This window comes from Tinamus guttatus, unplaced genomic scaffold, assembly GCF_059628265.1.
Source record: "Tinamus guttatus ecotype Peru unplaced genomic scaffold, ASM5962826v1 Tinamus_guttatus_pri_ptg000327l, whole genome shotgun sequence".
Taxonomy (NCBI): Eukaryota; Metazoa; Chordata; class Aves; order Tinamiformes; family Tinamidae; genus Tinamus; species Tinamus guttatus.
This window is the reverse complement of record NW_028288861.1, coordinates 2,601,358-2,619,779: the sequence shown is the minus strand read 5'-3', so window position 1 is coordinate 2,619,779 and position 18,422 is coordinate 2,601,358.

Sequence of the window (18,422 nt, the reverse complement as noted above, 5' to 3'; positions counted from 1 at the left end):
GATTAAGGGACTGGAGCATTTGTCATATGAGGAAAGACTAAGCCAGCTGGGCCTGTTTAGTCTGTAGAAAAGACGTCTGAGAGGAGATTTTATTAACATGTTCAAGTACCTGAGGGGTGATTGTAGGGAGGATGGGGCCAGGCTCTTTTCCGTGGTGGCCAGTGACAGGACAAGGGGTGACAGGTGTAAGTTCAAACACAGGAAGTTCCACCTCCATGTGAGGAAGAACTTCTTTACTGTGAGGGTGACAGAGCCTTGGAACAGGCTGCCCAGAGTGGTTGTGGAGTCTCCATCTCTGGAGATCTTCCAAACCTACCTGGATGCCGCCCTGTGCCACGTGCTCTAGGTGTCCCTGCGATCTCTAGAGGTCCCTTCCACACCTAAGCATTCTGTGAGTCTGTGACTCGGTCAGACCAATGCTCCCTGTAGCACAGTATTCTGTCTCCAGCACAAGTGAGAGGAAGAAGACAGGAGGCACTTTCTGTCAGCTATCACCTTCCTAAAATCACTGTATGCAGTTTCCTGTACTAGGGATGTTGGAACGTACATCTCCATCAAGGCCTGTAGTCTGCATTTTGGCCCTAAATTCAGCAATTTGTCTTATCCCCTATTGAAAGTACAACCAGTGTCTGTATCCTCAACCTCCTGCAGCACAATTTTCAGTAGCTCACTTATAATTACCTGCTTCCTAAAGTATTTTCTTTTATATATGTTATATCTTATGTGCTTCACTGAGTGTCCTACATATCTTGTTTTGTGTGATCCGGCGAGGACTTTCTTCATGCATTTTGTGAACATCAATAATATCCCTTACTTCTCTCTCCTCACCAAACTGAAGTTTTCCAGCTTTTCAATATGCTGCATTCAGTCCTGGTGACTCATTGGTGTCTAACTTGCCTATTTACTATAAAACTTCATGAAAAGTAGCGTTAGATTTTTCTAGTTCCTCTGACTTATCTGACACAAATAATATTCCAATATGTCTTCCGATACCTGCAACAGTAGAGACTAACGTAAAAAGTGCACTGAGCCTTTCTGACTTTATGATCCTCCTAGTGCCCCTTTTTACACTGTGTTAGCAAATGATCTCAGCTTATTCCCTAACTAGTTTCCTGCTTTTGATTTTAAAGGTTTTTACTATCAGTTTTAGCACCCTTTTTTTGCACTTCAAATTCTTTCTCAGCCCTTCCAGTTTCCTTTCTGCATTTGATTTTCTGTGCTTTATGGGCTTTCCTGCTCTTATTTAGGCAAGCTTTCAGTTTCACCCATGCTAGCTTTTTTCCATCCATGTCTGTGATCCCCATCTGTACTGGCTGTTGTGCAACAGGGTGTTTGGACCACTTCTCTTTCTCTGCTTTTAGAATTAGAGCACAGATTTTACCTAGACTTTTGACATAGCATTCTCCAAGCTACAAGTAGGTCCCTTAGCTTTTTGGACTTTTTGTTTTAGGGGTTTTCTTCAATTTTTATATGTTTTCTTACCGTGAAATTGAAAATTCATATTAGATTTATTTGCCTTCCTTACCAACTGCAATTGCACTTACCATCTCTCCTGCCTGCTTCAGAGGCACAACTGAACACAAGCCCCCGCACTCAGTGGTTGCATTGCACTGAGCCAGGTGTTTTTTTCATGTATCTTAGTTTTTGCCCTGCATCTTCCTGTTCATTATTAAAAATGTTAATTATCTACAACATTTTTCATTTTCAATGCCTGTATCCATTACAATACAGTTTCAGGCCTATCTGTGTAGGTTACTCTCTCACAAAAATTCCTCACTTCCTACCATACCTAAATCCACTCTCTCTACACCATTGCTTCATTCACACATTTACATTCAGCCCCTTAGTCCTCGCATATAGATCAGGCAGCATTTCAGAGAAGGCTATCATTGCAGTCTGAGTCTTTGCTCGCCTGCCTAGCAGACAGAATTAGCCTCTAAAAACTAAGGATTACAAAGCTCCTCATTTTTACATGCTTATTCATTCCTCAATCTTTCAGTTGAATCTGTCTCTAAAGACACAAGTTGCCTGCATCAATAATAAGCAAAGTAGAACAGTAGGTTTTGCATCACTGGACACTTCATATAGGAAATGTGAATCAAAGAAAAGTCAGCCACTAATGAAGACACAGGGAATTCCAGGTAACTCACTACTGCTGATTATGTTAACATACACCATTAGCTATTATTTTGGTTGAAATACAAGCTGCTGAGCTAGACATATGTCTTACTGTTTGAGTTTTCCTTATTATGCATTTATTATGCAGGATATTAGACTGACTGATTAGAAAGGTCATTTCTGGCTTCAAGAGAAGGGATTCTAGGGATTATTGTAAGTCATCATGAAATTCAGCCTTTGCTATTCTAATTGTTATTGGCAGAACCAATAAAACCACATAAAACCTCTGAGTCCATCACATTTCAATACACGACTCATGTTCTAAAACTGCTGAGGTTATACAAGATCTATTTTCTAATATTTTCAGAAGCTCTGAAGAAGTTTGATATTCTGTTACAAATTTAAGCAAATCAACAGTCTAAAATCTGAATAAAATCTGAATCTGAACTTAAATAAAGAATTGGAAGCCATAATAAATATTCTTTCTTTTCTAAAGATCAAGTAGAATTTGTTCATTTTTTTTTATCTTAGTTTGCTCTTTTCACACTCCATCGCTGTTTCTTTTTCACACAGCACATTCACTCATCTCAAGAAGCAATTGATCCACATGGAACACCGTTATATACAGAAAAGGCTTAATCTCATCACAGGTACTCAGGAAACAGTATGAGCCTAGTAAACTTGGGAAACAGGTCTTACAAATGAATTAAGGAAGATGATATCAGCTATGCCTATATAGTCAATGGGCATGAAGATGAATTGTGTCTACTTATTGCACATGAACTGAGAAAAGACGGGCAAGAAAATGAAACTGCAAATGTGCATTTCACAAATATTGAATACATTTAATTAACCTTTACCATCTGATTGTGCTAAATAGCCTTAGAGTTTCTAAAAATAGTAGAAAAGAGATTTTATGTAACCTCAGCAGTTTTAGAACATCAGTGAGTCGTGTATTGAAACGTGATGGTTTTGGAGGAGAAATATTAGAAAAAGCTTTCATGGCCTTTCTAGTTCATTCATCATGTATTTCTATTGTTTTCTGCCAGTTTTGGGAAAAAAAAAAAAAAAAAAAAACTATGTTGAGTACATAGTGATAAGTTTGCCTAATCAAAGTAAGTTCCATGTGCAGTATCAGAAGTCCTAGACAGTCATTATTGGAGATATCATGTCCACCCACACATAGTGGTTAGTTGTTACTCCCTTGCTTGTACATAACAGATGTGATTTTACACTAAATACCCCACACCCCATACCAACAGACCTGCTTCCTGAGGCCAAATTCAAGTTTTAAATGACTTGTATCACAAGCTGTAAAGACAAACGACAACTCTCAAATTCTTTTTCATCAAAAAAGCATACACTTTTTTCTCAGATGCCTTCTTCCCTAGCTGTAGGTTCCCTGATGGAATATGGATCTTTAGATTTCCTGATGTGTTCTAAATAATAATCTTTTTTTTGTTCTGATGCCTAATGGTTGACTTTCTATAAAGTCCCAAACTACTGTGATTTTCTTCAGCTAATATATCAAGGTAATGGAATGAATTGTGAACATAACCACATCTGACGTAAACTGCATTGATGTTGGAGTTGTACGTCTGGGCTCTGTAGCTTGAGAGACTAATTCATCTTACAAGGTGAGGAAGATCTTACTTGATCTAAACAAGAAGTGGGGAAGTTCTCATAAGCACAAAATAGGCAGCTGTATACAGTTGTTAGACTGGAACTTCCTGAACCAAAATAGCTCCAATTTTGTCTCTGTTTGCTTGTTAATTATGCGTTATTCATGAATGTTTGCCATGACAGATGGGGAACTATATCTATATCAAACTGCTTTTGACACATTGTGTTTTGTAAATGTGTTTCTAAGGACTTAACGGATTATGCACTCTATTCTGTTTGATACTGGAGACCGCTGTCAGCTAGCAGAATTCATCTGGAATTTTAGGCCCCGTTGGGGTTTGATAGTGGGGAGGGACAAATATGGTAAGAGATGAATCCCCTTGCATTCCATCTGATCCTCAAAGCTTAGAGCGACTCGGAGCGGCTGGACTCAGCTCTTAATAAGGATACCAAATACTGTGGTAGCTATAGGCCCAACTCTGGCAGTACCAGATTCACAAACAGTCTATAGACTGTAGGTCTGATCGCCATTCAAACAGTCAATCGAACTCATGAACAGTATGATCAACTGTAGGTCCAATTACATTCCAAACAAGTAGTCAGTACACGAATAGCATGATTTATTCAAATGTAACATTTAGAGAACAGGTTTTGGATATCAGTTCGGGAAATTCTCTACTACAGTGTGGAGTTCTTAGCTAGTGTACAAATATGCAATCGTCATTCACCCCAGAAGATGGGAGAGGGCTCTGAACCTTGAGGAGTCTCCTCAGGCAGCATCCAGACCGGAGGGGAGGAAAGGGGTTCAGCCTGTCACCTGATCCAGGAGTTACAATGGAGTCTTTCCTCTTTCCTTCTTTCTCCTTTCCCTCTTCTTCTTTTCTTCTTCCCCAGTTCCTATTATATCCCTCCTTAGTTCACCTTCTATATATTTTCTTTTACATTTAGGTAGAGCTTGAGTGACTCTAGTCATACTTACTCTCGTTATTCATTGGTTTAAAATGGCTTCGAGTTGGATTCGAGTTAATCGAAAATCCAGAGCGCATGCTCAACGAGGAGTGGCCGTTCCTTGGAAGCGAGTAACTTCTGGGATGGGTTGTGTATTGGTATTATAATGAGATTAGAATGAGGAGAAGTTTGAGCAAAGTCCATCATCAGGGACTGATCTGCCACCCTTGTTGGCCAGCACCAGACATCTTATTGTACTGTGTAGCTTATCAGCTGCGTGGTGCGACCAGGTTGTCACCTCTCCAGGGAGTACAACAGAGTTTGGCCACTATGTCTTCACTCCGCTCCACCCTCCATTCGCTCAAGCTATTATTTCAAATGTATGAGTCTCCTGAATGCTGAAATATTTTTGAAAGATCAGATATGTGATGACATCTTCCTTTAAGTGACGCACTTGCAATCTGCAGCCCATAGGTGAGTTGCCTTTTTTTTTTTTTTTTTGATTTTTCAAAACCAAGGAAAGGGGGAAAAAGTGTGATAATTATTTCTATTCACATAACCTTTTCTCTCTGAGTAGTATCATACGAATGTTACTGAAAAGACAATTAATGTGAAAAATGAATGTTTTATACACTAAGAAGTGAGAGCCTTTTTTGAATACCAGTCTCATTAAATTCTCATTATTTACAGATGAAGCAGTTTGAATTATCCTTGTAATTTTTTCTGCTTTTCTGTTTCTTCCATTATTCTTATCAGCAACATTTTTGTCATTTTAAGTGCCCAAATTTATACAGAATATTTAATTATCTTGACAGCTTATAGCAAAATATGTGTTGAATAGGAAGTAGGTTGAATTATGTGAACCGTTTCCTAAACTGAAACAGGAAAAGAATTAAATATAAACAAAACCTTCTAAACAAAACTGCAGAAGTGGAATTCCAAACAATGATATATTGGTTTTCAGTCAGCAGAATTAAGGTCTGATCCAAAGGCACTGAAATCAATAGGAGGATTTTCCACTGAATCTGGCCATGGATCAACCTTCTGAAGCAGAGACCAAGAATCAAAAGTGTTCCTTTATTTGGACTCATTGTTCATTCAAAAATAAAGGACCAAGATAGAGTACTGAGGTGAAGATGAAGGCTCCGATCCTGAATAAGCTACTAGAACTACTGTTAACACAGAATTCTGCTAAAAGTTATAAAATAAAGTCTTCAAATTTTTGTTTCAAATATTTTTCTTTTAACAGTTCAGAAAATATTTTATCATACTTTTAATCTGTGGTCCCTTAACAATAGAACTACTAGTTATTTAGTTCAGACTTTGCTTTAAGTAACTTTTTAATGTGTACACTGCATTGCAACACAAAATAGGTAACTGATTGAGATACCACTTAAACAAGATAATATTCCATTTATAGAAAAGATGCAATAAACATTTGAAGCATAAGAAAAATTACAAATAACATATAATCTGTTGAACAATTAATGCTATCCATAGTTTTAACATAAAATAAAAATATATTAAAAAAGAAGAGAACTGTTGAATAATAATGAGCTCTGCAGATCCTATCTGACATAGTGAAAATGTAACCATCATATACCAAATGATGAAATGTTTTCTTCTAGTGAAACATGAAAGAAATCACAAACCAAACTTACATTAAGGTTAAGGTCTGATTCTGATGTAAGTAACATTACTCCAAATTTGTGCTCGTGTGGTGATTTATTATAAATCTAAAGGACATAAGCACATTGCCAGGAAAGCTTACTCTCCACAAAGCCAAAAGTAACTTGAAATGTAATTGGAAAAGGGATAGCATAATGGAAAGAGAATCAAGAAATAAGTATCAGAGTCAAGTAAACAAGGTTATATTCTGATCATGAAGAATTTTAATGCTACACTGCAATATTAACCATAATTTATATTGCTAAGGGGTCAAAGGGAATATCCAGAACTGAACTGGTATAACTGAGCTGTCCATGAAGAATTCTCTTTTTTTTAAAAAAAAAAAATGGCTGCTTTTCCCACTCCTGATTCTCAGAGGAAGAAAACTGATTATATAAAAAAATGCATTGTTCGCAATAAATAATTTGAGTGCCTGTAATCACAATGCTGTAATATCCACTCATTCTGTCCCCAAGTACTATTTATTCGGAATGTAAGCAGCTAACATAAAGTGTGTCAGTAATCCATGGAGTATCCAGACTGATAATATTTAATAGTCGCAGCATTTGGGGGATTTACTGTAAATAGATAATAATAACTATTTAAAATACAATCTCTCTTGTCAAAATATAACTTCAAAAGAAGAAAAGCTAAGACTCAAAGTTAACGTTTGAAAAAAAAACTTTTGGCATATTTTTGAATTGCACACACTTGCAAACTTTGTGAACTTACATGTGACACATGATGATAGAAGACTATGCACATTACGAATAATATAATATTCTCATAAGGAATCAATATATGCTGGAATATATCATATATCATGCTGAATAATGGAGCTGATCAGGCTGGTGCTATAAACTCTGGGCTAGGGTAATTTGTTTGACTCAGCACTCTATGAAATGGGCACAAGGCTTTGAGATCTAAGGCCAAATTTTTTCATATTGTATAATACTGTCTTGCTTTTTACTACATTGTACTACAGAAGCCTTCTTCTAGATCATTAAGTTTGGGTTTTTAGTCTGTTGACTGTTTCAACAACGAATGTTTGTGTCTCATCACTAGTCTTCAATACATGATGCCCTTCCAAATATAGTCTCCAGGTATGCAAGACTCTCTTCACTAAGCCAAACTCTTCAAATACTTAATTATTTGTGATTAGTATATAATTTCTGATAGACTCCATTCTAAAACTTCTCCTGAAATTCATCCTGTTACTTATTACTCCATATAGGTGAGTAGTTATTTAAATCTCACTGTATTATGTTCCTGATACAGAAATTGCAAACAGTGGATACAGGGGAATTCAATTGCTTCAGCTTTTAATTTCCCTTGTTCCTTCCATAATCTATTTTATCTTCCAAGCCCACAAAAGTGATGCAAACCATAAATAACATTTCCACTCATGACTAACAGGGACAGTAACTCAAGTGGATATTCTCAATCACATATCTCAGTCTAATGAAACTAAATTCCCTAGTTTCCTTATTTAGTCTGTAAAAGGAGAGAAGTACCTCTGGCACGAATTTATGCTCTACCTAGGCTGCCATTACCCTTTGAGAATATCTCAGTCAAAAATGCTTCAAAGAAATTACCTCTTGGTGAACATGAACTCATGCATAGAGTCTCCCAACCCAAGCACCTTTTCTTCCTCTCCCAGTGTAAGAGAAGAGAGTGCATGTTACAGATTGCCCAGAGAACTTCAGAGGCAGAAAGTATGAAGAGCTAAGTCACAGAGCTAAGTCACAACAGTTTTCCACTGGACTAGAGGCAAATAACACATTTTAAAGGTGATGGACCATGAAAGGTCAAACGAACTTATCTGCTACAGAGATCAAATGAACTCATCTTCTCATAGACACATGTATGTTTATAAAGAATTTTCTTTCATACATTTAGGTAATGAAATATCATTCAAATGCATATAAAAAAAATAGTCTAAAATTTGCAGCAAAATAAAAGCGCATGCAATCAGATGAAAGACATTGCCATTCTAAAAATAAGGAGTATCTGCACTGCTAAAAATATTTTTTCATGGAAAAAGAACAGTCTGCTGTTAACAGTTTGTCTTTAACTTGCCAAGATATTTAAAATAAATGGTCTTAAAAATCTTTAGCCTTTCTACTGTCAGTATTTGTATTCTGTTCCCTGAATGATCTCTTAATCCTAACTAGAATATTGTATGTGGCTGCAAAGCCTGAAGCTTTTCAAAGGATTTTGGGATGTTGGAGAGTTCAGGAGCTGAAGAAAATGGCTCAAGACCTAGACCCTATTCATTCAAAGAACAAAGTTTCTTTGATCAGAAAGACTAAGTGGTAACTTGATTACACTGAATATAGGGGATGATAGGCTCAAACAACTGACAGGTCTTTAATGCTTAGAGACATCAGAAGAATATATATAACTGGAAGTAGAATCTAATTGAGTAACCTAGTAAAATTATGATCAAATGAATTGGAATAGCTCTAAACTACAATCCAGAATTATGGATCTAAGGTAGAAAAGCATAAAAACAAAAGAATATTATTTTGCTGCTATTAGCAACTTACATTTTTCTCTATATGTCAACAAGCAGTAATGATGCTTTGATCTACAGAATGTGTTCAGATAACATTTTATTTCCAGCTTCATGTTTATTGTGCATTACCTGTAGGTGGTAGGGTGAAAAATGTATTATTGTTGATGATTTTCTGTTTGATTTTGGCTCTAAATGTGGTGCTAACAGTTTTGAAATTTAGAGAAATATGCCAAGATTAATGATGTACATATTGGAATATTTTAATGTCTAGGAATATTTGATTTTTAAGAGGAGACTTTTTTGAAGAAAAACGTGACAGGTAGAGTTCAGTTTCCCATTCCATCTCTCAAATTCTCCTGTTGCAGAACCCAAGTGCTGAAGGCCAGGACATATGGTAACACTGAATTATTTGCCCTTTTTCCCTGTCATGCCCAGAATGGGCCTAAATAGAGTATTAATTTCTGATCCCACCTTCCTTTAATCTGGCATTGGACTGCAGGTTTATCAATACATTTTTAAGTAACCTGAACCAAACTACAGAAGTGTTATCCAATTTCATGTTGGGAAAGTGGAACTGCTGGCACAGAAGGAAGGTCACCAAACACTACAAAGACCTGTATAAAGAAAGCCAGGAGTGAATATGTATATGACACCAAATTATTTTCTCCCTTCTTGGCCACAAAGAAGCTGTGTATTCTTGGATTCTGCCCAGGTTTTTCCCAGAACACACAGCCTGGAAGATATAGAATCAACAGCATGCCCATCAACAGAGAGAAGTGCCAAAAAAAGGAGCCAATTTTTCAGAAGCACTAGGATTAAGGAATGAGAAATTGAGAGGTTTGGCAGTGGTGATTTATGCTTTCAGTGGGGCATACTGCAAAGTGATATACAGGTTTAGCATAGCTTTTGGCCTGTATTCATAAAATCCAAATAAAATATTTTCTCCCTGCCTTAGTACAAGTACCAAGAACATATCTCAGCTTAAATTTCATGATAAGCTTTTGTTCCATACTTCTGTACACAGCATACATTTATTTTATGATGTGTGCGACAAAAATATTAGAATCAAAGCTTAATATCAGTAAACAAAAACTGTTGCAAGTGTATAATTGCATATTTCTACGGAGAAGTGTCAAGCCAAGTGAATGAATTATCTAAATCTTCTAATCTTGAAAGTATAACAGTGTGATACTTTAGAGTTACTGTATTTAGAATTACTATATATAGTGTACATGAGTAACGTGACATTTTTTTTTCCACATAGGATTTCAAAACTATTTCTAAATAAGCATAATGTCAATTCAGTAGCCAAAGAATAGTCCTGAATTAGGAAAAGAAAGTTTTTAATGAGGTTGTTGAAAGGATGCCTGGTCAGCCATAAATCTCATGGAGTTGTAGTCGCCTATTCATTTGTCTCATTATTCCCCTGAAATTTGAGCTTGGCTTGTTGAAAATCTCTTCCTGAACTTATGTTAGATTTTCAAACAGTTTAAGGACAGAGATGGGTCTATATGTCTGAATCATTCCCATCTGTAATTTGGGATAAGTTTTTCTTTGCTTTCATTTTAACCCAAACAATGAGTTTAAATGTTCACGTAAAAGCACTCTAACATCTGTAGGTCTCACATCACATTCCTACAAATTCTAGCATCAGTGCAGAGGCATAGTTCAAACATATGAAATATGATTTATAATTCTGTGTACGGAGTTACAGTTTCTATGATAGGCTACTTTCTAGCCTTTTGTTTCTGTACTATAACCTAAACCATGATAGAACTTTACTTCTTGTTGTAGGCACTCCTCATTTTCTTTAGCAACGTTTACTAAATGAGTCTTTACTGAAGACTTCTTTTAAAATTCAAATCAGAAAATGTAATTTGTTTCTTTAGCATCTGTTCATCAACATGGTTTAAAATTCTTCATAAGATTAGAATGCATTGTTTTCTGTGTTGGTTTTCTCTATCATGCTATGTGGACCTACTCTTATCATTCAAAAATTTTCCTTAGTTCTAAATTTAAGCAATTCTATTGGACTATGAGATTTACTGATTTATTCTACCCAGGATCTAGCATTTTTGTTAAGGTAGTTTATGCATTTGCCATACTCTAGTTCTCCTGTGTAGGTTATAATGAGAGATTATTTCATTTTGCAACCTGTTTATCTATTTCATTCTGAAATTTATTTAGAAAGCTTTGGTGTATACTATTGAGCCCAGGCTCTATCTCTTAGTTTCTGACTGAAATGTCCCCTTAGCATCTTATCACAGAAGAAAGAGGAGGCAATACATTCTTCGAGCTTTTTTGCAATTATCACTCATTCTTTTTTGCTCCCTTGTAATCAAACAGGTACTGGAATGTACAGTGAACTGAAAAGACCCAATTACTCATCAAATTAATAAACAATTATCTTCAGTGTATAGCACTTTCTTTTTTTTTTCAAAGAAAGGAAGGTGATAACTTTGTAGTGTGTTTGAGGAACATCCTGGCAGTTGGTTTAATGAGGATGGGCACTGAAATGAAGAACAAAAGACATATATGTGGGCAGGAAAGAAATCAAAAGTCAATAGTCTAATTAAAAAAAAAGGAGAAAAGAAAAATATTTCTACCCATTTTTGCTTCTCTACAAACTTGTTATAACTTTAGATCTTAAAAGTGTCATTTCAATATTCACAAATGCATAACTGGAAAACGCTAAACCGACTTTGAAAATAATGTCAAAAGCATTAGTTCAAAATAGCAATTTTTCATTTGCAAATCATGTCAAATGATAGAGGCTCTACCTAGTGGGTATTTCAGTCCAAGGGTCAAACTGGTATTCACAGACAGCTCAAAGTTCTCTTTCTTAATTTATTATGTTGGAGGAGGCCCTAGAATGAATTTAATATACATATATGCATAAATATCTGTGTAGAAGTATATACAAGTTACATAAGTGTATACATGTTAAATAAGTATAAATATGTTACATTTACAATTAGAGTTTGTGATTTAAGTGTATATGAGTTTCAGTGGTTGTTTATTATCACATAAAGCGTGCGTGAAGCTGCTTTATGGATATTGATGTCTTAAATAAAAAAGTAGAGTCCCATGCTAATGAAAAAGCTATAAAATGTTTCTTAAGTTCTAAAATACAAAACTTCATATATACTTTCTAGAAAATGTTTTAAACATGTGTCACTTGTCATGTATCTATATGACATTTTCTATTAAAGATGCCACTTCCCTTATTTTTTATTTTAACAAAGTGGTGATCTTCAGTACAACTGCCCTGTCTCTGATTATAATGGATGATCTTACTTTAAATGAAAATTTGCTCCTGTCATACAGAAATCTACTGTTATTACACTCCATTGAAATAATTTATTAACATCGAAAATGTTAAATGAAGACACAGTGGGTACAAAAAGCCTTTTTTTTTAATCTAGTTTAAGAGGTTTTTTTGTCGTTGTTACGTTAAAGTACTGGAATAGTTAAAGCCTTTTTTTTAAATCTAGTTTAAGTTCTTTTTTATTGTTGTTGTTATTTAAAAATATTAATAGCTATACTGGAATAGTGTGCTGCTGAAAAGTACCAAGTAAAAAAAAAGATATGTGACTATTTAATACCTAGAAAAATGTCTTAGTAAGGCTTATGTCAGAATTATTTTACTTTTAGTTGTTATTGAATTCTTAGAAATGAAAATTAGGTGTTCCATAATAACATCTAAATACTCCCCCAAACACTAAAACTTCCTTAAAATAAAATTAAATATATATATGTATGTTTAGCATTTGTTATTATTATGTCTAATAGTTTTAGAAATATTATTCTATGCTTTATGTAAGACAAACCACACTGTACACGTTTATTTGTATCATATTATGGGCCTTCATATTGGAAATAAATTCTGTGCGAGTCCAGCCTCCTACACCACTTCCTCCAGGCTGCTGGCAGGTTCCTCCAAAGCTGCCTTCTCTCCTGCCTGAACTGGCTTCTTTCCCTCAGTTTTTCTTCACAGGGCAAGCTCTCCAGTCACCTGACCAGATGGTGATGAGGGGCACAAAACTGGGCATGGTATCTAGGTGTGGTCCAGTGAGGACCAGGGAGAAAGAGATAATCATAGAATCACAGAAAGCTTAAAGCTGGAAGGGATGTCTAGAGGTCATGTAGTCCAACTCCGCTGCACACACAGGGTCACCTAGAGCACGTGGCACAGGACTGCATCCAAGCGGGTTTTGAAGATCTCCAGAGAAGGAGACTCCACAACCTCTCTTGGCAACCTGTTCCAGTGCTCTGTCACCCTCACTGTTAAGAATTTTTTCCTTAAGTTCCTGTAGAACTTTTGATGCTTTGGTTTCTGGCCGTTTCCTCTAGTTCTGTCACTGGCCACCACTGAAAAGAGGCCAGCACCATCCTCCTCACTGCCTCCCTTAAGGTACTTATAGACATTGATTAGATCCCCTCTCAGCCTTCTCTTCTCCAGGCTGAACAGGCCCAGCTCCCTCAGCCTCTCTTCACAGGGCAGATGTTCCAGGCTTCTGATCATCCTTGTGGCCCTGCGCTGGACCCTCTCCAGCAGCTCCACATCCCTCTTGTACTGTGGGGCCCAGAACTGGACACAATACTCCAGATGTGGCCTCACCAGGGCTGAGTAGAGGGGCAGGATCACCTCCCTCGACCTGCTGGAGACGCTCTTCTTAACGCACGCCAGGATCCCGTTGGCCTTCTTGGCCACGAGGGCACACTGCTGCCTCATGGTCAACTTGTCGTCCACCATGACGCCAAGGTCCTTCTCTGCAGAGCTGCTCTCCAGAAGGTCAGTCTCCAGCCTGTACTGGTGTCTGGGGTTATTCCTCCCCAGGTGCAGGACTTTGCACTTGGCCTTGTTGAATTTCATGAGGTTTTTCACTGCCCAGTTGTCCAGTCTGTCCAGGTCCCTCTGGATGGCAGCACAGCCCTCTGGGGTATCAGCTACTCCTCCCAGTTTCGTATCATCAGCAAACTTGCTGAGGGAGCACTCTGTGCGTTCATCCAGGTCATTCATCAATAAATTGAACGGGACTGGATCAAGGACTGACCCCTGGGGGACACCGCTAGCTACAGGCCTCCAACTACACTCTGCACCGCTGATTACCACCCTCTGAGCTCTGCCATCCAGCCAGTTCCTAAACCACCTCAGCATCCACTCATCTATCCCACACTTCCGGAGCTTTCCCAGGAGGATGTTGTGAGGGACAGTGTCAAAAGCCTTGGTGAAGACAAGACAGAAGACACCCACCACTCTCCTCTCATCTATCCAGCTGGTCATTCCATCACAGAAGGCTTCAGGTTAGTCAAGCAAGATTTCCCCTTGGTGAATCCATGCTGACTACTCTCGAGCACCTTCTTGTCCTCCATGTGCCCAGAGACAATAGCCAGTATGAGCCGTTCCATCACTTTTCTAGGGACAGAGGTGAGGCTCACTGGCCTGTAGTTGCCTGGGTCCTCCTTCCTTTTTTGAAGACTGGCATGACATTGGCCTTCTTCCGGTCCTCTGGCACCTCCCCCGTTCTCCAGGATCTTTCCAAGATGACGGAGAGCAGCTTAGCTATGACATCCGCCAGCTCACACAGAACTCTGGGGTGCATCCCATCAGGGCCCATGGATTTGTGGGTATCGAGTTTCCTTAGGTGCTCTCTGATCCAATCTTCCTCTACCCAGGGCGAGTCTTCCTCTCTCCAGGCTTCTCTTGTCCCTAGGGCCTGGGGCTCTAAAGGGCTGCCCTTGGTAAATACCGAAGCAAAGAAGGCATTCAACAACTCTGCTTTTTCTGTGTTATTTGTAACCAGGGTGCCCATCTCGTCCACCAGCGGGCCCACGTTTTCCCTGATTTTCCTTTTGCTGTTTACGTATTTGAAGAAGCTTTTCTTGTTATTTTTAACATCCCTTGCAAGATTGCGTTCCAAACGTGCCTTAGCTTTCCTTGTCACATCTCTGCTTTCCCTGGCTACGTTCCTGTATTTCTCCCAGGGGGTCTGTCCTTTTTTCCACATTCTGTATACCGCCGCCTTCTGCTTGAGCATTGCCACAAGCTCCTTGCTCATCCACACAGGTCCCCTGCCCCCTCTGCCTGACTTCTTACACATAGGGATGCACTGTTGCTGGGCATGGAGGAAGTGCCGCTTGAAAACTAGCCAGCTCTCTTGGGCCCCCTTCCTTCTAGAGCTCTAGCCCATGGGATTCTTCCAAGGAGGTCTCTGAAGAGGCTGAAGTTGGCCCTCCTGAAATCCATGGTTGCAAGGCCCTTCCTCCTCCGTGTTGGATCCTGAACTCCACCACCTCAGGGTCACTGCAGCCGAGGCTACCCCCCACTTTCACATTGCCTACAAGTCCCTCTCTATTTGTTAACATGAGGTCCAGTAGCCCACCTCTCCTCGTTGGCTCTTCCACAACCTGCATCAAAAAGTTATCATCAATGCACTGCAGGATCTTCCAGGACTGTTTGTGCCTGGCTGTGTTGTCCTTCCACTTGATGTCAGGGTAGTTGAAGTTCCCCATGAGAACCAGGGCCTGTGGCCGTGAGGCAACATCCAGCTGACTATAGGCGGCCTCATGAACTTCCTCATCCTGGTCAAGTGGCCTGCAGCAGACACCCACCACAGTGTCTCCCACATTAGCCTGCCCTTTAAGCCTTACCCACAAGCTCTCAACTTGCTCATCCTCCACTCCCAGGTTGAGCTCCATGCATTCCAGTTGCTCTCTCTCATAAAGAGCAACTCCACCACCTCGCCTTCCCAGCCTGTCCTTCCTGAAGAGCACATAGCCTTCCATGGCAGCACTCCAGTTGTGTGAGCTATCCCACCATGTCTCTGTGATTCCAATGAGATCATGATGCTGGAACCACACACAGAGCTCCAGTTCATCCTGCTTATTCCTCATGTTTCGTGCATTGGTGTACAGGCATTTCAGAGAAGTAATCGAGCCTGCAGGTTTCCCAGGAGGGGTGAAAGAGGACCCTCTATAATCATTTCCTATCCTCACTTCCCCACTAGCATACTCTTGCTGGAAGCCATCTGTGTGGTACTGGTTGCCCTGTCTGTGTGACACTCCTCTTCTCCCTTCTCACCTAGTTTAAAGCCCTCCTAACCAGGTTGGCCAGCCTTTTGGCAAAGGGACCTGTGCCCCTCCTGCTGAGGTGGTTCCCATCATTCCCCACTAGCTGGTCATAAAACAGAGTCCCATGGTCATAGAAGCCAAAACCCTGTTGCCAAGGCCAGCGGCGCAGCCAGGTGTTAATCTGCCATATCTGCCTTCTCCTCCTTGAATCCATTCCTCTCGTTGGTAGGATAGAGGAGAACACTACCTGGGCTCCCATACCGTTGACAGCCATCCCTAGGGCTCTGAAGTCTCGCTTGATATCCCTCAGTTTCCCCATAGCATCATTTGCACCCATACGAAACAGTTCCGGGGGTAATAGTCAGACTCCTGGACAAACCTTGGGAGCCTTTCGGCAACATCCTTTATTTGCGCCCCTGGCAACTACCAGACCACTCTGGATGAGGGGTCCAGTCTACATATTGGTGCCTCCGTGCCCTGTAACATGGAGTCACCCACGTTGCTCACCCACTGCTTCTTCTGGGTGCTCCTTTTCTCCTTAGGGGGAGCAGCCTCAGGGCGTGGACCTGACTGCCTCCCTGTAGACAGCCCCCTAGATGGGCCTTGGTTCATGACTTCCTCTATCTGATCCCCAAGTTCCAGGGCCTCGTACCTGTTGGACGTGGTCACTGGAGGCAGGGTGTGGAAGGGTTCTCCTACCAACTTGAATAAGGACCTGTTTCCATTGTTGTTCGTCCCTTGATACTGTTAATTCTGCCCCTTCTGCCCTATGGCAAGAGGGTATTGGATTTACAGACTGAATTGGGGGTTCTCTAAGTGGCTTTCCTAGGAACACTGCAGAACACAGCTCCACCAGTCTATTTCTCTTTCATATTCCCTGATGGTCCTCAGCCTTTCTACCTCCTCCTTCAGCTTCGCCACCAGGCTGAGCAGGTCGTCCACCTGCTCACACCTAAGGCAGGCTGTGTTTTCGCTACTCCCTGGTAACATGGAGAGGCTCAGACATTCCCCACAGCTAGAAACCTGGACTGCTGCATTTCTGTGGTGGTTCAGTCTGTATCGCCACAGTCTTCCTGGTGGAACCTCTCTGCCGAGTAGAGACCATGGCTTCACCTGATCTCCCGCTGCTGGAAAAGTCTGTGGAGAGAATTCTTTTCCACACCTGGGAGGAGACTGGCGCTGCGCCACGCTCCCTGAGGGCAGCTTTTGAATTCCTGCCTGCCTGGCCAGCTGCGCCCCCACTGAGTCGGAGCTGCCTCTGGCCGGAGCTCAGCACTGCCCACACGGGGGTCAGCACTGGGGCTGCCTCTCGCTCTCCATGCTTTCTGGTTCGGCGGGTTTTGCTGCAGTTGTTTGCCTCTAGACAAGGTGCTCTGGCACGAGCGTCCGCTCCAGAGCCCTTCCCACTTTTTCTAAATAAACAGCTCTGCTCCTGGTACAGGCCAGGATGCTGTTGGCCTTCTCTGCTGCCAGGTGGTTCCTGTTTGCCAGGATATCCAGATCCTATTCAGCAGAGCTGCTTCCCAGCTGGTCAGTCCCCTGTGTCATTGCAAGGGATTCCTTCCTTCCCGTCAGGTGCAGGACTTCATATTTGCATTGAATTTCATAAAGTCTCTGTCAGTCCATTCCTCCATCCCCTCGAGGTTCCTCTGAATGGTACCCCTGACCCCAAGCATATCAACTGATCACCCACAAACTTAGTGAAAGTGCGGCTTGATGACACTCCAAGTGCTGGTGGATTAAAACTTAATTCCTGTTTTTCCTAGTGTGCTTTTTATATTGTGAATTACGGAAGCCATCCTACGCAAGTTTTTAGGTGTGCTCCCAACTGTCATATATTATTTTTTTCATGTTGTTTCCTCAAATAATGTTATGGTGCTATGAAAGCTAATAGTATTGGAATTTGAGACAGAGAGCTTTTCCAGAAGAATAGAAGCAGCCCAATAAATATAAGAAAAAGTGTTGATAATTTTCTCTAAGAACTAAAGCACTCAGCAGAATTCAGCCATTCCGAAAGGAATTCCTCATACAGGAATCAACTAGAAGAGCAACAGTCCTGGAAATTCATAAAGAATTCTGACTTTCTACTTCTTCAAAGGAATAGTTTTTCATTCTTATTTCCAAATATTTAAAGTATAGTAGACTTGAAAAATGAAAAGACTGAAAATAACAAATTTCAGATTAATATTCAGAGTAAATTTCTCTGTTCTCCCTTCTGAATTGTGCAGGAAAAATGAGTACAATTTCAGATCTCATTTATATCAGTGTAAATTAGAATTAACTCCACAGAAATCTATTTATGATGATGTTCAGAAAATAAGTGTTCATGAGTCTAATTACTCTCAGGTAGGCGGTGAATTATGCTCAGAATTCAGTCTAAACCAGAACTATTGACTATACCAAATAATGTGCAGCAACAATGACAAACAAAATCTCCAAGTAAAATATTACAAAATAAAATGGGTTAGTATTA